The sequence below is a fragment of the Mustela erminea genome, chromosome 13 (assembly GCF_009829155.1).
Source record: "Mustela erminea isolate mMusErm1 chromosome 13, mMusErm1.Pri, whole genome shotgun sequence".
In the NCBI taxonomy this organism is placed as follows: domain Eukaryota; kingdom Metazoa; phylum Chordata; class Mammalia; order Carnivora; family Mustelidae; genus Mustela; species Mustela erminea.
Window position 1 is genome coordinate 44,189,081 of NC_045626.1, and position 21,915 is coordinate 44,210,995.

A 21,915-nucleotide genomic window follows, 5' to 3' on the forward strand; every position below is an offset into this window, starting at 1 on the left:
GGCTATGTTAATTCTGTTGTCGTTTGTCATAATATGGTCCATAGGGACTTGGACTAGCTTGACATTCTACAAATCATCACATTCACTCCCCAAACTGATAACAGCAGGTCAGTTTGCCCTATAGAACAGGGAAGTTCCCCTAATGTCCTAAGAAGATGCCTGTGTGCTCTGAGTGGGAGTTAAACCCCACAGAAATTTAAAAGATTTTATTTATTTATTTGACAGAGATCATAAGTAGGCAGAGAGAAAGAGGGGGAAACAGGCTCCCAGCTGAGCAGAGAGCCCGATGTGAGGCTCAATCCCAGGACCCTGGGATCATGACCTGAGCTGAAGGCAGAGGCTTTAACTCACTGAGCCACCCAGGCACCCTAGACCCCATAGAAATTTAGAAGTCTGCTACATCAGTGAAGATTTTAGGGATATGGCAGTCTGAGAGATGTGGGGCATTCCCTTTATGCTAAATGACAAGTTGTTCAATAAAGACTTGAAAGAAGTCTTTCAAGAAAGACTCCTCATTCTTGGAGGGCCTCTTTGAATTTTGGAGACAGCAAATACTGTGATTGGGAATCTTGTCTAACTCATGTTGGGAGCCACTCAGAAGACTGCCATTTCATCTGGGGATGAGATCAAAAGAGGACTCTGAAGCAAGCCCAGGCTAAGGTACAAGTTTCTCTGCCCCCTGGTCATATGACCCAGCATGCCTGATGGTACCAGATGTTCCTATGATAGATAAAGATGCTGTGTAAGCTTACTGACAAGTCCCAACAGAATTGTTTCAACACATACTTCTTGGGTTCTGGAGCAGACATGCCTTCAACAGTATAAGAGTGGTCTCCACTTAAAAAATAGTTATTGGTACCTAACAGAAGCTCTACTTGACCATGGGACACCAAGGTGTCTTTGTAACTGGACCTTCCTGTGAAGAGTGGAGTATTACCAGATCCACAAATTTGTAATACCAGATGTGCACAACAGCAATCCATTGTATAACAGAGAAGTTATATTTAGGCTCAGAGCCAGCAGTTCTAGAAGGTATGAGTAAATCACATAAATAGATCATGAATAAGTAGCCCATATTCCCATGTCAACTGCCTCGATTGCATGAATGCCTCTTCTTCAGCCCACACCTATGGTCTGAAGGCGGGTTCTTTCTGAGCAACTCAGAAAGGAGAAAATAACCTAGGTTTGAGTCACAGATGGGTTAATTTGGGTTGAGTTTTAGGCAAGAATACACTGTGGCTCCATGACAGCCCCTCAGGGGTGGTTCTAAAGGACAAAGGTAAAGGGAATTTCTCACAGATAACAAAGCTGCAAGAAAATGCATTTGTTTATCCACTTTACAAGGAAGGAATAGCCTGAGAGGTAGACATGCATGGGTCCCTGGGTAGAAACCCATGGTTTGGCTTTGTTCACAAAAAAGCCTATAAAAAATAAGATTGAAAGACCAAGGTAAATAAGATCTGTGGGGGAGGTATGTGGATGGCGGGACTTATGGGAATGGGCACAAGCAATGCATGCAGATCTTTGAGTCTCAGGTTATCCACCCCAAAGGAGGGTCTCAACAATGCCATCATGCAGGGTGATCATCAGCTTGCCTCTTGGCTCTACCTCTTCGATGCAGATACAGAGGGCCCACTAGCAGAGTGATGATGGTAACAAGGATGAAAGCAATGCCTGGGCCCAACAGCATGACTCCCCATTACCAAAACAGATCTAATTACTTCTCCTACTGAATGCCCCATGTTTGCAGCAGAGAACAGACAGCTACTTGGCATCAGATGGTTGCATTGGACCTCTTCCACTATGGAGGGAGCATCAGCTTGCTCTACTGGGGTCTACATCTTCTCCAAATGTTGGTTTGCCTTTAGCATCATCATCGGCACCGCTATCTGGGACACTCAGAAATACTGATCTAGTGATATGGGTCCTATCAAGAACCGCCTCCAATCAGGGAGCTCATTTTTATGCAAATTAAGTATGACAACGTGTACACAACCATGGAATCCTCTAGACTGACCATGTACTGTTTTACCCAGAAATAACCAGAGAAAAATGGAGTAGCCTGTGAGAGACCCAGCGAATGCACCAGCCTGAGAACACTTCCTTCTTTGGGGCGCTGACCTTCAGGATGTAGCACGTGCACCAAATGGCAGTGCTGTGTCCCAATAACTGGAATACAAGGCTCTCAAATACATAGTGGTAGAAGAATTGGTCCCCCTCGCCATTACTCACAGTGGATGACTTGCAGAATTTGTGCTTCCTATCCCTGGAAACAAACTCTGCTGGCTTCAATTTCCACATTCCTGGAGGGGAAATTTTCAAGTAGGAAAAACAATAAACTCCCATTAACTTTCTGAACACTTTGAACCCCTCAAGCTATTGGGGGAAACGGCAAAGAAAAAAGTCACTGGCCAGAGAGCTTGACTCTGATCTCCATAAGAAACTAAAGATGCTACAACCTGATGAGGGCAGGAAGACAGAAGCCTAGAACTCAGAGGATTCTTTGAATGTCTCCTGGTGCTTTCATTCTCAGTGAGAAAAGTAAATTAACAGTTGCAGCAACCACAGTCCAACGAGCAATGAAATGTTACAGGTGACACCTGACAAGCACTCCGAACAAGCAAATGTACCAGATGAGAGTGAGGAAATTTAGAATGCATGAAGGAGGTGGCCGGTGACGAGTATCTATGATGATCTTGAGAGAAGCTGCAACAAGACGGAAACTTCTTATTTTATTCTTTTAGAAATTTCAGTTTTGAAGGAAACTCTACCTGACTGGATTTATAATTTCCCACTTGGGAAGAAAGTGAGCATAGCTTGTTTTCACAAAAGTAGAGGCTGATATTATAGAGTGAGAGGAAATAATGGTAGGCAGAACTGGATGAGGGTGGTAAAGGGGTGGACAGTATCAGAAACTTCACAGACACCACTTCAGACCTTCTCAGCCTTACCCATCTTCTATTCAGCTACCACAGAAGCAACCCGCTTTGAATGGGCTCCAACTAACTTCACACAGACTCACACAGACAGCCCCTTACGTTAGGCATGCACTCATGGTCTCTTGTGCCTTTCTCTAGGACTTCCCGATTAACAGCTTATGGGAGCTTCAACATCCCACTGGGTGAACTTCTGGCCAATGAAAAATAGGAACTGGCAGATAAATTCTTCTCTTTCTTGAGATGCTGGGGTTTTGTTGTTCTTGTTGTTGCTCCAGAAGTTGTGACAGTCCCTCAATATCACGCTATAAATCACCTTTAATGGCAATCAGCTAGGTAATGAATTCTTCAATCTGCTCTCTCTCTTCTTCTCTGCTTCACTCTTCTTGTCTCTGACTCTTGCTTTCTAGGACAGATCCCCTAGACTTTATCAGTTAGAGTTTGATCATAAAAGAAGAACCACTAAGAGCGGAATAGAAAGAGGGATTTTTAAATAGGGGTTTTGTTTTATGCGATCATGTGAAACCATTAAAGAGTTAGTGTGTGGCTGGTGTTTACATGTGCAGTGCTAGACAGGGCAAGCATTTGGGAAAGATAAGTGCATGTGGAGTGGGTGAGAGCAGGACAAACTGGAACCCAGCAGGGCAAGCTCTAGCCTTGGAGAAATGTGTACCTGTGTCAGTCACTTGCCACCCGGAAGTCTCCATCTTCCTTGATGCAGGTGTCCTACGGGAACCACAAATCTGTTAAGTGGATGATGAAAATCGGATGCGGGCAGAAGCAGCTGCTAACCTGGCTTGTAAGCAAGGGGCTCGATGGGCTTATGAAAACAGCAACCATTGTGACAGAAATGGAAGTTATGTTATATAAGGTCTCAGAAACACGTACATCCCTTCACCCCAGCAGATCTGGCTAGAACCACTGAGTACCAAACCTGCCAACAGAAGAAAACACTATCCTAGTCCATTCCCAACTGACTCCTGATGCTAATATGACACCGTATCAGTCCCCAGCAGCACCAACCCATCACCTGATGACTCAATGACCCCATACCATCCCTCCCATTATGGAAAGAACAGCCATCTTCTCATTACTACTTCCAGTCATCCGCTATTGAACTGTTTCAGCTGGGTCTAACTTTTTATACCTTTCACCCTGATCCTACACCCTATGATCCATTTCTACACATGTTCCCAGATATCTGGAGCTATAAATTGAAAAAAAATGTCTCAGGTAGGAAGATAAGGACTGCATGTACTGGCAGAGAACAAGGATTCGAGATCAGCAGGATTCAAGATCCCCAACTTTATGAGAATATGCCCATAGTTCTCCATTCCAATATTTAAAATCCCTCTCTTTCTCAATCAGTCCTTTATTTAACCAAGAGATCCGGTGAAATTGGGAATTTATTTTATATCATAACTCAGATACCTACAGGATTAGAATTTGGATTTGATTTCAGGAACCTCAGCCCTGTACCTACAGAATATAAGGGTTGGAAGGATGGGGAGCACTCACAGAGACCTTCAAGTTCCTTATGTAGATCTTGTACTGAAAAATTTAAAGCATGGATTTTATCATTTTCTTTCCCCCAGCTCTCCACCTATTTAGAAGCAACCAACCAATCCTATTATACTCCTTAATCCCACTAATCTGGTAGCAAATACTTGATCACCTAAAGCCATACCTTCTATGAGCACTTTATTACAGAGGAAAACTTAATTAAATGTTTGCCACTGGATGTGATGAACTACTAGTGCTCCTCTTATGACTGTAAATAGTGTTATTACTGCTTTTAAATCTAATTGATTAAAAGAAGCAATTCCAGATAATTTAGAGAACCAATCCTTAAGGTACTGTTTTTGTTCCTTAATACCAAATTCTGTAGCAGTCAGAATTTGATCAACAAGCAGACCATAGGAGTGATAAACAACACAATAAGAGTTTTATTGTGGGGATTTGACCTCATATTATTTGGGAGCTGGTTAAACAGTCTATGCATGGCTGTTTCTTCTGTGTCTGGAACGTCCTGTAGTAAGCAAAGTAGGCAGTTGGGGAGGAAAGATAGACACAAAGTGGAGAAAATCAGGGCAAAGTGTAACCTTCACCTATCTCTCATGGCCTCCAAGCCCTCAACTTTGCTGAAGGAAATGACCTCATGAGAAGCGGATCACCTTCATCATGGAGCTATAGCAACATTTGGTTCAAGAGTTAGAGAAGCTAACAGAGGCAATCCTAGATGTCTAGTGTGTTCTCTAATCTGTAAGTCAGACCAAACTAAAATAATTCTATAAAAGATAACAATAGTCTTTCATTATTCATAGGAATATTTAAAAGCCTATTCATATTCCCTGAAATTGCATGCTAAAATTGAATTTAAGATTCTCTTTCAATAAATGAACCATCCATTTTTTTCTGAATAATTAGTGGCACAAATTCAGAGAAAATAAAGCTACTAAATTCTCTTAAGTGTAATTTATATTATTCTAGCTCTGTTTGCACTGATTTATTTTTTTATATTTTCCCATTATATTTAATTTAATTTTAAAATATTTATTTAGCTCCCCCTTTGTACAGGCAAACTCTGTAGCAGATAGGCGTATGAATAAGATTCTATACCAAGGATTGTATAATTCAGAAGAAAAAATGCAAATTTTTTAAAACTCAGAATATGATAAATTTAATACAATAACATTAAAGAACTTTTTATGATAATATGAAAGAATGAGAAATCACATCCATGAGTGGAGAAACTCAGAAATAATATATTAAAGGAGTGGCATTCAAGCTGAATTTTTAAGCTTGAACTAGGCTCCTACTACAGTGGAGGAATAGAAAAGATTTTTCAAGGCAAAGAGCAAAGAGTATGGGCAATGGTGTGTCTGAAAAACAACCTGAGATTTTTGAAGGGGCAGGGACTGAGAGGTTGGGGGAACCAGGTGGTGGGTATTAGAGAAGGCACATATTGCATGGAGCACTGGGTGTGGTGCAAAAACAATGAATACTGTTAAGCTGAAAAGAAATAAAAAATAAATAAAATAAAAAATAAAAGGAAGCAGAGAGGCGCCTGGGTGGCTCAGTGGGTTAAAGCCTCTGCCTTCGGCTCAGGTCATGATCCCAGGGTCCTGGGATCGAGCCCCACGTTGGGCTCTCTGCTCAGCAGGGAGCCTGCTTCCTCCTCTCTCTGCCTGCCTGCCTGCCTACTTGTGATCTCTGTCTGTCAAATAAATAAATAAAAATCTTTATTTAAAACAAAACAAAAAAAAGGAAGCAGAGAGTGGTTTTTGGTAACAGAATATTCCAAATTACCTGGTGTGTGAGTGGGATCTGGAGGAGAAGAAAGGTAGTTTGAGGGGCTAGATTAGGGAACTACTGCCGGGTTTAGGAGTCAGTGCTTTAATAATTAGCAGTCCATAGAGAGGCACTGAGAATTTTTAAATAGGAGAATGACAAGTTCAAAGTAATGCTCCCCGAAGATTTATTTGGCAGTTGTCTGTAGAGAGAGAAGACTGCAATGAATTAGAAAAACTCAGAAATGGGAGACCAGGCCAAATCTAACTTCTGTCTAATTTAGGGCAAGTCATTTCCTCCACTGGACCTCAGTTTTCTTCTATGGAAAATCAGAAGGGGGATTCAGTTATCCCTAAGTTTTCCTTCAGCTCTAAAAAGACTTTGCAAAAATGAAATCTTAAAATAAGGGACTCTTGTTTTAAGATCTGTGGCTTACTTAATCATAGAGAAATCACAGTGGTATTAAAAGAAAACATTCTTTTCTGATATTCTGCATTCATGGGGAATGTCTTTTATCAAAGAACAATCCAAATGATTTAATCTCATGCTAGTTCCATAAAGAAGTTGGCAAGCAGGTTTAATAACAACAATGCCCCACCCGCTTTATCTATATACTTTCTTAAACAATTATTTAGAAATTACCGGAGTTACAAAAGAGCCAGAAAGAATGGTAGGTGAGCAAGCAGATTAGCGAAAGAGAACCTGAGACAGTTCCCTAATCTCTAGGGAACAGCACGAAAGCTGTCACAGTACCCTGTGCCCTCTGTCTCCCAGAGGAACAAGGAAAGGCAACAAGCAGGCAGCTAACATAAAGGGGCCCACAGGGGTGAGAACAACTCCCAGCATGTGGACCAAAACACAGAGACACTGTGAGGTAATGCATCTCAGACGATGCCAGAATGACAGGTATCAGCAACCAGAAATGGTCAGCTGTAGAGGAAGCCCCTGATGCAAGCACTTCCTTCTAGAGGCTGTGATGCTGTTTTCACTGCCCAGAGCCTAAAGGTCACTTTGGAAAGAAAGGTAGGAAAGGATAAACCAACCCTATGGCAGAGAATTGATGAGAATTGTCAGATAATCTGGATGAGAATTGATCATGTCAGTGGATGCAGAAAATTTATTTGATAAAATTCAACACTTTTATGATTTTTTTTAATTCTCAGCAAACTAGAAACTGAAACTAAATATCACAAACTAGTATCAAATGTTTTTCTCCAAAGATGGAGAACAGGTAAAAATGTTCATTCTCATTGCCTCTATTCAACATTATACTGGAGTTCCTAGCTGTCGTATTAAGACCAAAAAAAAAGAAATAGAAAGCTTAAATATTACAAAGAAAGAATAAAAACTGTCTCTTTTTGCATATGACATGATGATATATGTAGAAAATCCCAAGGTATTTATAAAACAACTACTGGAATTAATATGTAAATTTACCATTGCAAGGTAAAAGTTTAATATACAAAAATCAATTGCATGTTTTAATACTAGCAGCAAACAACTAGAAAAATGAAACTTTTAAAATTCTGTTTATAATGATGTCAAACCCTGAAACTAAAGAACAAATTTCACAAAAATGTGCAAAAATTTTACAGTGAGAACTGCAATATTTGGCTGAAAAAAGAAACAAAGACTTAAACATAAGATTATAAATTTGAAGAGCCAATATAATAAATAGGTCAGTTCTTCTCAGATTGATCTATAGATTGAACCCAATCCCATTCAAAATCCCTCTGGGTTTTCCATGAAAGTTAAAAAGCTGTTTCCTAAATTTATTTTTTTAACATTTATTTATTTTTATTTTAGAGAGAGAAAGAGAGCACACACACACAAGCAGAGGAGGGGCAGCGGGAGATGAAGAGAGAGAATCCTGAAGCAGACTCCCCACTGAGCACAGAGCCTGACACAGGGCTCAATCCCATGACCCTGAGGTCATGACCTGAGCCAAAATCTAGTTGGCCACTTAATCGACTGAGCCACCCAGGAGTTCCAGTTTCTTAAATTTATATGAAAATGCAAAAGACCTAACCTATCTAAAAGAATGAATTTAAAGGAAATATACTCCCTGAGGACTTACAAAGCTACATAATCAAGACAATGAAGTAGTGGCATAAGATTTGATAAATCAATGAAACACAATGATATAGACCCACTCCTATATGATCTTCTGATTACAAACATATTCAACAAAACACTCCAATGGGAAAATTCTTTTCAACAAATGTTGCTAGAGGAACTAGATAGCCACATGGAAAGAAATTAACCTTGGCTTCTACCTCAAATTATGTATAAAAATTAATTTGAGATGGATCATAAACTTAGGCATAAAAGCTAAAACCATAAAACACTTAATGGAAGTACGGGAGAATATCTTTCTGACTTGAGGGTAGGCAAAAGTTTCTTAGATTTCATAGGAAGTAAATAGCCATGGAAGAAAAAAAGGTAAGGTAGATTTTACATTTTTTAAAAATCTTCTCATCCAAAGACACTGGTAAGACAATAAAGAGGTAAGCCAGGAATTAGAAGAAAATATTTACAGAACATCTATCTAACAAATGATTGGTATTCAAGATAGATAAAGAACTCTTACTATCTTTCCTTTATTAATAATACAAAGACAAGCTAACCAATTAAAAATGGCCAAGAAGTGCTTATCATCACTAGTTATCAGAGATATGTTAAAGACAACCACAATAAGATATCACTGCAAGTCTGAATTCAACGAGGTGGTGTGAGGGGCATAAGGCTTCCACAAAGAGGGTACTAGATACCAGTGAACAGTAATTCAGTCTACCTCCAGAATAATCCCTCTTAAAGTGAGAACTACGATTTCTACTTCTTTCAAATCCCAGTTTGACTGGGACAATCCTAAATACCAAGAAAACCAAAATACCTGTGTTTTAGTATTTACAGCCTTCCTTACTAGTTGTTTCATTTTGTTTGATTTCCATATTCCTTTCAAGGTCCTTAAAGAAAGATATTGTCATTTTTGTATAATAAATATTTAGCCCAGAGTCTGAAATATAACTTAGCAATCATTGAACATTTGAAGAATGAGTGAATGAACAAGCAAATGAAACGATAAATGCCTAAGCTGATTTTTTGACCATGACTTTTTATAGTAAAACTAAAGATTTTTACTAACAATGATTGTTAGATCATCTTACATATAAAATAATTATACTCCTAAAAGCTAAAAACACAATTTTAAATATTTTAAAATCTGAGGTCATTTTTCTGGCAAATAAATTCTTTAAGTTAAAATTAGCTTTACATCATTGAAATATTATCATTGAGAAAAGTTATGAAAATGTTTTATTATAAACAACCGAAATACCTATCCTGAACTATCTATTCTTGACATTTCTAATAGGTAGAGATTTTATAAAATTTTTATTAAAAAAAGATTAAAACCATAAATTTTTGGCACTATGAACATGAAATAACTACAATCATCCTTACATTGAAAATGATGAAAGAAAATTCAATATTTTGTGATGTGTTTTTTAATTTTCTTGGACAATAGCTACAAGATATTAGAATTCAAAATAAAACTGAGTTGCAAAATCTGCTTACCTACTGCATTAGTAGCAGTAGTAGTAATAATAGTAGTAGTGTTTTTGTAATACTTGTGACTGTAGCTACTCTCCAATCCTTTGTGGAAAGAAACCATGTGTAAATATAAATGAAGGCATTTAAATGTAAACCTGACATTTTTTTTAATTTTAATTTTTTTATTTTTTATAAACATTTAATATATTTTTTCCCCAGGGGTACAGGTCTGTGAATCACCAGGTTTGTAAATTTAATGGTTTAATTTAATGGTAAACATTTAATGGTAAACAGTTATTAGGAGGCTGACTATTTAAAAAAAAAAAAAAAAAAGGAATGAAAATGCACTGTTACCTACTGAACGTTGCCATGTAACTTTAATAAATGTCTTTCTATCTCTATGCTAGAGAAGCCCATGAGAGGTCCTTTCTCTTTTTTTGCCTCTCATTCAGTGGTTCACCCTAATGTACAACCACTCCCTCTCCAACACAATTCCAAAGTCAGCACTTTCTCAGGGACAACCGCGTCTACTTCGGAGACTCCTGCCCTGGATTTCTAGCAGCTTCTCTCAGTATTGTCATTCGAGTTACCTTCTTAGAACATAAACATCATTCCTCTGACTAAACCTTGCTGATGGCAGGAGACAAAATAAATACAACCTCCACAAATCACATTTTAGAGGAGTATTTCCTGACGTGAAACTATGCTCAGGACAACCAAGTGGGACAAATTTTAAATAAATATACTCATTAAAATTTCAATTTTTAAATACTGTATGCTTAATAATATGTGTATTGCTGGAGTAATGTTTTGAAACATGGTCAGAGTTTTTGTCTTGCATTTCTGAGGAGAGACTTGTCTATAGTCAGCTTGAGCCTTCAGCTACTTGGTTGGGGATAGGGTTGACCCCTTCACAACTCTTTAAAATTATTTAGGACTCTAATTATTTCTTCTTAGGATTTTTTTTTTTTTTTGACAGAGAGAAAGAGAGAACACAAGTAGGCAGAGAAACAGCAGAGGGAGAGGGAGAAGCAGGCTCCCCAATGAGCAGAGAGCCCAATATGGGGCTCAATCCCAGGACCGTGGGATCATGACCTGAGTCAAAGGCAGATGCCCAACCAAGGTGCCCCAGGACCCTAATAATATCTACTATTTTAACTATTGACAGATATTTGCTTATGTAGATTACATATATTGATAGTTACTATATGTCACAAACTGAATGTTTGTGCTCCTCCAAAATCCATATGCTGAAGCCCTAATCCCCAGTGTGATGGTATTTGGAAGCGGGGACTTGGGGCAGTAATTAGATTAGGTCATGAGGAGAGGGCTCTCATGATGGGCTTAATGGTCTCATGAAAATGGGAAAAGATGTGAGAACTTCTCTGCCATGTAGGGATACAGCAAGAAGAGGGCCATCTACAGGCCAGGAATGGAGTCCCCCCCAGACTCACCAGAATCTACTGCCATTTTGATCTTGGATCTTCTCCAAAACTGTGAGAAATAGATATATGTTGTGTAAGCCACTCCGCCTATGATGATTTTGCTATAGCAGTCCAAATATTAGAAATTAAAGCTGGGAAATTTTTTAAATATTTATTTATTAATACACCTAAGATAGTAATAAACCTACCACACAATTACATATTTTTATGGAAAACCTATTTTCTGTGGTGTCTGGGTGACTCGGTCAGTTAAGCATCTGCCTGCAGCTCAGGTCATGATCTCAGGGTCCTTGGAATGGAGCCCTGCATCAGGCCCCCTGCTCAGCGGGGAGCCTACTTCTCCCTCTTCCCCCACCCCTGCTCATGCTCTCTCTCTCTCTCTCTCTCTCTCTCTCTCTTACAAATAAATAAATAAATAGAATTTTTTTAAAAGTAAAGAAAAGAAAAACCTATTTTCAAACCCCAAAACAATGAGCAAGAAGAGTGACATTATTTACCTTTTTGCAAATCTATTTAATGTTTGGCTTAATGAAGGCAACTGGAATTTTTTTTTTCTTTTTGAAGGCAACTAGATTCTTATAACCACTTCTCCATATAGCCTCTTGTGGTACATTATTCTGGTTTAAAGTACAGGGGGAAAAAATCCAGCCTCACACAGACACAGAGCTGGAAAAGGAAAAAGTATTTTAATAACTTTTTAGGTAGTTGTGAATATTCTTCTTTGATACTAACCAAAACTTGACAATTAATACTTTCTTAAATGTTACCTGCAATATGGAATCTGAAACCATATATATGAAAATTCATTCATACTGCTACCTTAGAGTCCATTTATTATTCTTGAATTCTGAATGGATCTTTTACCCATGCATTATTTTAAAAATCATGTCTTGATCATTTGGAGATTATTAATTCACAGAGTTATGTAAATTTTCCAAATGTTGACATATTCTGTTATATAATGTCAAAAATCACATCAGTTACCATCACCACAAATCCCATTCAGAAAAATCTGTAAATATTGGATTAAATTTAAAAAAATATATTGGGAATCTGTCAAGCTCATAGTGGTTGATACAAGTTTTCCAAACTTCTACTTTTTGGTTGAAAGCTCCAATGTTATTATGGGCAACAAATGCTTTCAATGTTATGAAATGACAGTCTCAACTTGTTCTTTTTTCGAGAAAATGTCCACCAAAAATTCAACTCTGATTCATCCCAGTTTTTCTAATTATCACAGCTTATCATAGTTTCATAGTTTATCGGCTTTTCGTTTACGGAAAAATAGGAGTTCCATGGACAAAACTGCTAATTCAGCTCCCATTCAAATAATGGCATACCAGCTTTTCTTCAAAATAATAGTCATATTTCAGTATAAATCAGAAAGTACTTTATTTTTACTTCCTAGTTAGCCACACAGAGTACCAAGTTGAGATTTAATATATAAATTTTTACTTTATCAAAGACTTTCCTAAGTGAACTTAACAGGTTATTTTTGTTTGAACTTTTTTTCTGTCTCTTGGGAGGTGAGTGTACGTGTGCGTGTGCATGTGTGTGTCTTTACTGTATGGTGTCACGAATACAATGACTCCAAGTAGAGCACAGAGCTCCTGCCTTGATCAGCTAAGGAGCCAGCCATCTTACCCACATTGCCTTTGCATCCTCAGTGCAAATGTCAGACTGAAAAGGAGAAATCATTTTTCATATATTTATGAAGATTGCTTTGATCTCACTGACCCCCTAAAAATGTCTCCAGGACCCCAGAGATCTGTGAGTTACACTTTAAGAACTCCCAACATAGAGGAACAATGGTCACTCCTTCTTGCCCAAAGGAACAAGAGGAAATAGAGGTAAAAGAAGCAAGAAGTAAGTCACCTGGACCTGGAAACGTAGGATAGGACTGGAGTCACAGTGACCTGGGCAAACCGTGAGGAAGCGGTAGGGTTCCCAGAAATGCCCTTCTGGTAGCAATTTCCTGCAAGGCAGGAGTGACAGTGAAGTCAGGCAGCACTTGTAGGTAGGTACTCAGGTGTGTCTGAGGGAGTACGTCTGGCTCCCTGTGGCTGGTGTGATGCCTGGAAGAAATCCAGAGGTTTCCATGAGCCCACTGAGGGGCCACAAAGGTTCTGGGAGGATGCAGGGAATGCAAGATTCCAGAGGAAGAGACCCTTAAGAGATACAGACTTAACTGGCAAGGACCAGGGACTCCAGCAGTGGGTACCAACACATCACGTCAAGAGACCAGAGGGAGAGGCCATCTTGCAGACACCAGTCAGGAGTAGATCACAGCAGCCCCTCTGTCCCAGAGCCCAGGCGCCCTGCCAGAAGGATGCACAATTTGCTTTACACACACTCAATTGTCACCTTGAAGGGAAGAAGGGAAAGGAGCCAGAAGACTGAGCATTGAACTCCAGAGTCTAGGTCAACCGAAAGGAACTATTTAAACCAGCCCTGACAGCAACTTAAACTCGGCAAAGACTGAATAGTGCAACAAAAAGCAAGTCCTTTGAAGACTGAGATTTTGTTCATTTTTGAGCAACATTTCCCTACTAGCTGTCAGGAGAGACCTCCTGAAGAGTTATAGAATCTTCTAGAAAGCAGTCATTGTTTGAATAAATTTTTATGTCAAAAAAGAACTATGTTCACTGTTACCAGTAGCTATCTCTGGGTGGTGGAATTATAGATGGTTTTTATTATCTTTGCAGGCTAATCTAAATGCTGTTAATTTTTTATAATAAAGAATCATCAGTTTAATAGTCAGAAAATATGTGGCCCTATTACCTGAAAGATAATGTTCACATTTCTGAACATGGAGGGAAAATGTTCCTCCTTCAGACCCTGGTTTATCTCCTCATCTTCCTCTCCCACCCCCAAACCCCACCAGCAAGTGGCTTCTTGTGCCCCACGGGCCAAGGTGGCTCAGGGTTTTGAAAAATTCTAGCAAGATATGCACACAATCTTAAATGGAGAAACAAAGCCTTATGGCAAAAGACAGGTCAAAGCTCATACGACATTTGTATTGCCCCCAAAATACCTCTACATAAAAAAGGTATAATCAGTCACTTCCAAAAATTCACTTGATAAGTTCATATTTGAAATAAATAAAACCTTAAAAAAATAAGCTCATATCTGAAACAAACAAACAAAAGATTACAGCATAATAGGAAAACAAAACCAAATCTCTAGCAACATCTTAGAGCTGTCCTGTTTAATACAGTAGCCACTTAGCCACGTGCTGCCCATTGATTACCTAAAATGGAGCAAGAAAATCAGAAAAATTGAATTTTCAATTTTATTTAATTTTAATTAGCTTAAAACTAGAAAGTGTCACTCCATTCAGTTCTTAGACGTTGTTACAGTATATCTGTGAATCCACTCTTTCGATCGTAAATTTCATGACATCTGAACACCGAGTATTTTTTTTTTTAAGATTTTATTTATTTGACGGAGAGAGAGACAGCAAGAGAGGGGAACACAAGCAGGGGGAATGGGAGAGGGAGAAGCAGGCTTCCCTCTGAGCAGGGAGCCTGATGTAGGGCTAGATCCCAGAACCCTGGGATCATGACCTGAGCCGAAGGCAGATGCTTAACTGACTGAGACACCCAGACACCCCACCAGTTGAGGATTTTTAGTGGAGAAAGCCTATAACTATAGAATACCTAACAAAATTCAAATACTTAGTAAGGAAAAATTGTTATTTGTTTTATTACTAACTTTTTATATCGATTTCATTTTGAAGTGATAACATTTTACATATATCAGATTAAATAGAATTCATTAGAATTAAGTTCACCCATTTGTTTTTAGTTTTTTAATGTAGCTACTAGAAAACTTTAATTACCTATGTGGCTTGCATTACATTTCTATTGACGTGCTGCCTTCAGTCTTGCTGTGGTAGAATTAGACCTAAAGTCATTTGATTTGCTACCCTGCGTTTTTCTGCTTTCCAGTGTTACTATAAGTCTATTTAAAATCCTTCCAAATTGCAACTGGAAATAGTATTATTCTTTTTCTGGAAGAGTGTCTTCATGAGGACTACAATCTCTAAGCTAACTAACCAGATATTTGCAGTGTGTGAGAGATTAAATACTTATGATGACTCTGTGCTTATGAAGGGAATCCTTGTGTTACTGCAATGCTGTTGCTACTACATCTCTTTAAACCTAGAAAGTTCTGCCTTTATTTCAGAGCCAGGCTAGTGAAAAGTGGCTCCAGACATTGGGCTCCAGACTCTGGGTACTTTTGTATGAAAGCGAACAGTACTTTCCTATTTGCCATTACGACTTGATCCCCTTTGTCTCAGCTTTGTGGCAAGGGACTGAACAATTAAAATTTCCCAGAGGTCCCTTTTCTTAACTCTCAACAAAGCCCTAGCAAGTGCTTCTGTCCCTTATTCACAGTAATGGTTTTTGCCTTTAATGAAAAAGTAAAACTGGGAATAGTTTCTAGAGCTTTCAGAACTTTTCCATTGAAATGCAAACACCCCTCTGGCACCTCTGAAAATTCTGAGAAATTGTTGGGCTTTGGCGATGGTTCGAGAAAACCTGGCATTCTTCTCCCGTTCATGGCTCGTTTAAGTGCTTCTCTTTCCAAATACATTCAAGTAAAGTCAGCAGTTGACTCTCTCTTGCAGGGCAAACCCCCAACTTGAACACTGAACAAAAGAGTCACTTTTTCATCCCAAATCCGGGATTGTGACCAGTAAACCTCAGAACCCTATCTTGACCCATCTCCTCTCCCACTGTGACTTAGCTTCCTAACATACACTCTTCTCCTTAACCCTGTCCACGAACGACCACAGCTCCATAGGCAGCTCTTTCTGTAACTAAACACACATGCAAACAAATATCACTTGTATGTTGTGAAGGTAATGAGAGACGTTTTCTTGGATTCTCTACTGCAGCCATTCTAACTGATCCTAAAGATGCCCATCCACAATTTTTTTTTATGCCACACATCCCACGCTCTCTCTTTCAAGGTATCAGCATAAAATGAAGCCACTAATCTTTTCAATCTTCATTTCTCAACAGGATAAATAGCCTGAATGGGGAAACCAAGACAGCAACTGTCATGTGTTTAGTAGACACAAACCAGATTCTGATCTCAGAAGCAACTCAGGTCTGTCCTCCTTATTTATTACCTATACTATTGAACCTGGCTTTCATTATGCCATCGTATAATAGTAATAATTTAAAGTTGTGTTATTCTCTATCTCACCTGCATTCATCTCCTCCTATGAGTAGGAATCATGTTTGTTTGTTTGGGTTTTTGTTTGTTTGTTTGTTTTTGTTTTTTTGTGGCTCACAGACAAATCTCTATGAATACTTATTTAATGGTGGTGGCTTAAGATAAAAACTTATCTAACAGCTCCATGTTGAAGGAACAAATTGGGCAGATTCAAGCTCAGGTAGATGTCAAGATCTCATCTGGAGGGGAGCTAAAAGTAGCTAGTGCATTGGGAAGGAATAAGTTCTTTGCTCTTAGCTGCTGTGCAATCTTTTGTTCTACGAAGTCATCTTCAATCTCCGTACCTGTCAAGTATCAGATACTTAAATAGTGTAAAAAAAAAAAAAAACCCAAATTAAATTTTTTATGAAAAATTCTGAAATGAGTACAGTTAAAAATACGTCTCTAAATGACACATACCGTATGATTTCACTTATATGTGGAATTTAAAAGACAAAATATTGAACAAGGAAAAAAAGAGACAAACAAACAAACAAGCCAGACTTTTAAATACAAAACAAAATGATGGTTGCCAAAAGGGTGGTAGAAGGTGGAAACAGGTTAATGAGATTAAAAGTACACTTTTTTTTTTAAGTAGGCTCCACACCCAGCAAGGAGACCAATGAGTGGTTTGAACTCACGAAGCTGAGATCTGATACCAGAGCTGAGATCAAGTTGGGTACTTAACTGATGGAGCTATCCAGATGCTTTGAGAGTACACTCAGATGAACACTGAGAAATGTATGGAAGTGTTGAATCATAATACCATACACCTGAAACTAATATAATACTGTATGTTAATTAAATTTGAATTTGAAAAATGAATTAATACATAAAAATACAACTCTTCATATTTATCAACAAATCTCTCTAGGACTCTAGTTCATCTTTGGAAAGTGAGGAAATAGGAATACAGGATATTTAAATCCCAGTGATTCTGTGAATCTGACCCATGATCTCTTGTGTATTGCAGTCCTAAATAAAGCTTTTGAAGCCTGGAGGTCAAGACAAAATTATAAAACCAGTACTAATTTTCAACAACAAAGTCAGCATATACAAGTGATAGTAATGTTTTTGAAAATTCAAACATTTAAAAAACCAAATGACAGAAAGCATCCAAATACGAAATAGCTTTTAGTCATTAGTCTATCACTATAGTTTACCTATGAGGTCTCAGGCACAGTGCCAAGCCCATAGAATATGTTCAAGAAATTTGTCTCAAGGGACACTCCCTGAGAACCAAGGTAGCAGTTTTGAAGAACTACTGATCAGTCTGCACATCTCCTGAATATTATAAAAACAAGGGGGAAAGGCATCATCTGCATGACTTCTGGTCAGGGAGACACTCCATCTGGACCTCTCCTCCCAACTACCCCTTCCCCACCAACTCTCCACTCCACCTCATGCTGGCCATGAAATACTTCCTGAGCATTTTCATACCCTTTTGTAGGCTCCAGGAAGTGATTACAATGGGATTCAAACTTAAGGCTGTAACTGAATTTCCAGGATTAACAGCAAAGTCACAAAATATGAATTGTAAGTGGTAATAAATTTAAGAATCCAAAAAACTTTACAACTATCACTTGCAAGGCAAAATTTGTTGTTTGGAAACTCACTGTACAGCACAATGGACTTTCCTCTTATTTTGAACAAACACACACTCACACACACACACACACACACACACACACACACACAATCCTTTCTTACAAGCCAATACCCAGCTAGGGAAGCTGGGAAGAGATGAGGAGAAGCTATCAGCAATGAATGCTTTGTTTTCAGAAATGCAGTGAACTTACTATATATCACTAAAAGAAAAAACATATTTTGCTTACGCTTGAGAGATCAGATACAACATATTAGTCAGAAAATGATTTAAATGGGAAAATGTGATTTTGAATAGGTGACCCACCTATGTAGAAAAGAAAAAGTCTTTAAAACCCATTTGCTCTGTCTTACAATCTTCCAAGCAACCAAATCGACATAGGAATCAGAACAATCAAGTCAGTACCAATACTGGGGAAAAAAATCTCTGTAGTTACAACATAGGTCCACACCATTTTTATCACTCTGCTGCAGAACCCCTATTTAGAATGCCATCTTGGGGCTTGGGGCTCACAACTTTAAGGAGGATTGCGGGATCTCGGGTGGAAGAGGCAGAGAGAGCAAGTCGGAGCTGCAAAGAGCTTTACGTCAGCTGTCCTGTTACAGAGCAAACAGAGGCATGTGTCAGTTTGCAAAGAAATAAAATGAAAAATTGCTTTCAAAAGCTTCAGAATGATTTCCGCTTTGAGGCATTGGGAAAAATTGATTTCAATCATTGAAAGGGAGTTTTGCCATGCATGAACAATCAGCTTCACCGAAGATTCTGGCTATATGGCCCACTGACTTTTGCGATATCTGAATGAAGATTGCCCTATCCCTGCACACAGGCAAACAAGCCAGGTGGGCTAAAATCTGTGTCTCTTTTTCCAGATGCCTCTAACCAGAAGTCTACAAGGTAGTTATTTACAAATGCCAGTTAAGATCTTCTGGACATGATTGCAAATTGCTTCCCTCATATGGCCCCGTTACAAATCTTTACCCAATGAAAGAGGAACCCAATCAGGATTGAATTTTTTTTCACCTAAAAAGGGAGAAACACTGTCACAGCCAGCCACAATTCCCAACCATAGTACAGGCAGCCAAATGATTTTGTTTGAAAATTTATCTTCTGAATTCTAAATAATGAGATTAAATCATCTTTTTTTATTCTGTCAGCAGAAACCTAAAACAAAACAGGAAAAAAAAAAAAAAACAAAACACCTATCAGGCTTCATTTCACATCCTTAAAGACAGGAGGGGATTTGCGGTGATCCTCTTCATAACCCTGCTTCTGAATAAGGCCACATCTAAAATATGCCTAGACAGCCAAAATAACACATCCAATTTTTTTTCCTTTTTTTTTTTTTTTTTAAAGATTCTATTTATTTACCTGACAGAGAGAGATCACAAGTAGGCATAGAGGCAGGCAGAGAGAGAGAGAGGAGGAAGCAGGCTCCCTGCTAAGCAGAGTGCCTGATGCGGGACTTGATCCCAGGACCCTGAGATCACAACCTGAGCCAAAGGCAGCGGCTTAACCCACTGAGCCACCCAGGCACCCTAACACATCCACTTTTAAATGACCTTCCGGGAAGATCTTAATACTCTATCACAGGTGTTCATTCTGGAATTGTCAAATCTTTAAAGTTAAATTCTTCAGACTGAAATGCCATCCATCCCCAGTATAAGTTGAAGCACTTGAACACAAATTTCTGGAACCTTCACCAACCCCTGGAATCATTCTGCCCCTCCATCTTCTCCAGCCCGCTAACCCTGTGGTGGTCACATGACTGCTGCCTAGGCCAGAGATGATGTATTTAAAGACTTAAGAACAGAAACTGGCATATAGCAAGAACCAAAAAATTTTGCTCATCTCCCTATAAACTCAAGCTAAGTTCAAACATACCCCTAACTGACCTAAACCTTATGTATCTCGCGTGCCCTCCCTAGCACACTTCCTAAATGAATAACTCCCCATCTTCTCTTTCTTAATTCATTTCCATCTGAAATCTCTTCCCCAACTTGATCTCCTTAGGAATGGATCTTCATACAATTCTATGTAAACACCAGTGTCTTGCATAATACCTGAAAGATAGAGTTTGTTCGATCTATAGGTATCTGATCGAAACCCAAGCAACAGTACTTAAGGTGGTTTCTACACAAACCTCCATTTCCTTCTTTCTAATGAGTTGGGGAAGATCTTAACCAAATGCACATAAGGAAGTTTTTCTGGATTCATCCCATTCAGGTCCCTTATTATCATCTTCTTTCCTCTACTTTTACTGTTCTTCTGTACCCCACTCTGTGCCAACTGGGTCTGTATCACCAGTGTCACAGAGGTGACATCTAGAATCTAGTCTTCTGTACTGGTTGCACACTGCAGCCCTTCCCTTAGTCCATGATTGTTCATTTAAATAATCTTCTTCATAATACTTGTTCAGCTCCAGCTAATTCTGTTCCTATCAGGAACTGACAAATAATGTGCAACGATGGGACTCGCTGTACCTGTTGCCCTTGAACTGACCCTTCTTTTGGCTGAGAATCACTTCTCCCTTTTGTTCAGTTCTCTGACTCTGGGGTAATCAAGCCTGCTCCTCATACTTGCATGACTAGGTTCTCCCCTTCTCTTCCCAGTCACAGCTCCATGATACACAATGCAGAGCCTTGCATGCACAGTTGTGGACACCCTGGTCCAAGCTCCGTATATAAGCATCTGCTAACAGCACTTTGTTGGTTACCCCAAAGTCTGCATACATCAGCTGTGCAGTCTAAGTGGGAAGACGGATGCAGAAGAAGAGCTGCATCCAAGCCCCAAGAGCACAGAACTCCAGAGTCTCAGCTGAGGGTGTTGTATGTGATCTAGAGGGGCTCTGATGTGCACAAGGAGGAGGACAGTGCACCTAGAGCTGGGGCAGAGCCTTCCAGAGGAGGGTCCCCCAGCAGGGACCCAGCCTGGGTGTGAGAACAGCTCTGTTGCCATTTTCATGGCTCTCTGATTTGTGTATCAGGTACCCATGGATGGCAGAACTCTAGCCTTGCAGTTGAAAAATCCAAATCCCCTTATTCCAAAGTAATTAATTCTGTAACAATTTCTGTGATTCTCTATCAAATATTCCTTGATCTGTGCAGCCTGAAGGACTATTTGTTTTACCCTTCCAATGAGGTACACACAAATCTTCATTTTCCTCCCTTTTTTCATTCCCTTTTGATGTAAGGCATGTCCTCTTGATAGAAAGCATTTCCTGTACTCTTTTTCCCCTTTCTCAGAAAGTGTGCGCTACCTCATCATGGAAGCAGCTGATGGTGTGCAAGGTGGATACAGAGTGGACTTTTCTGAAATTATTTACAAAATTTAATATGCATTATAAAAATCTAACATGTCAAACCAGTGATACTGTTGCATATATTGATGCTATGTAAAAATCTGAATTGATCTTAAATATACATAAATATATGAATATAAATTTAATATATTTGTATTACTTTAATATATTTGATTTTAGATATAAATATATTAATTTATATACCAATATATTAATTTATATTTGTAATATATTAACAATGTATATATTTAAGATCATAGTAAGGAGTTGACTTAGATATGGCAAAATGATGAAGGTGGAATAGAAATGATAGAAATTTAGGAGACCCTATGTACAAGAGTACTCATTACAGAAAAGTACACTGTCCTTATCCCAGGTTTTTTACTTCTCAGCCTGTACAAATCTGACCCCTACAAAACTGAGCTTCCTCACTGACTCATCTCACAGAGGCTTTCAGAAGATCAATAAAGGGGTGCCGGGGTGGCTCAGTGGGTTAAAGCCTCTGCCTTCAGCTCAGGTCATGATTCCAGGGTCCTGGGATTGAGCCCCACCTCGGGCTCT

The 21,915-nt window shown here is 38.9% G+C and overlaps 1 long non-coding RNA gene across 1 annotated transcript in view; it reads right to left on the minus strand.

Moving 5' to 3' along the window:
* LOC116571778 overlaps nt 1–21,915 on the minus strand; it is a 49,021-nt gene that overhangs the window by 10,817 nt on the left and 16,289 nt on the right. Inside the window, exons 2-3 of the long non-coding RNA XR_004277991.1 lie at nt 3,610–3,662; nt 3,039–3,356 (exon numbers count right to left, since the gene is read on the minus strand). This is a non-coding gene — a long non-coding RNA (uncharacterized LOC116571778). The remainder of the gene's footprint in view (nt 1–3,038; nt 3,357–3,609; nt 3,663–21,915) is intronic.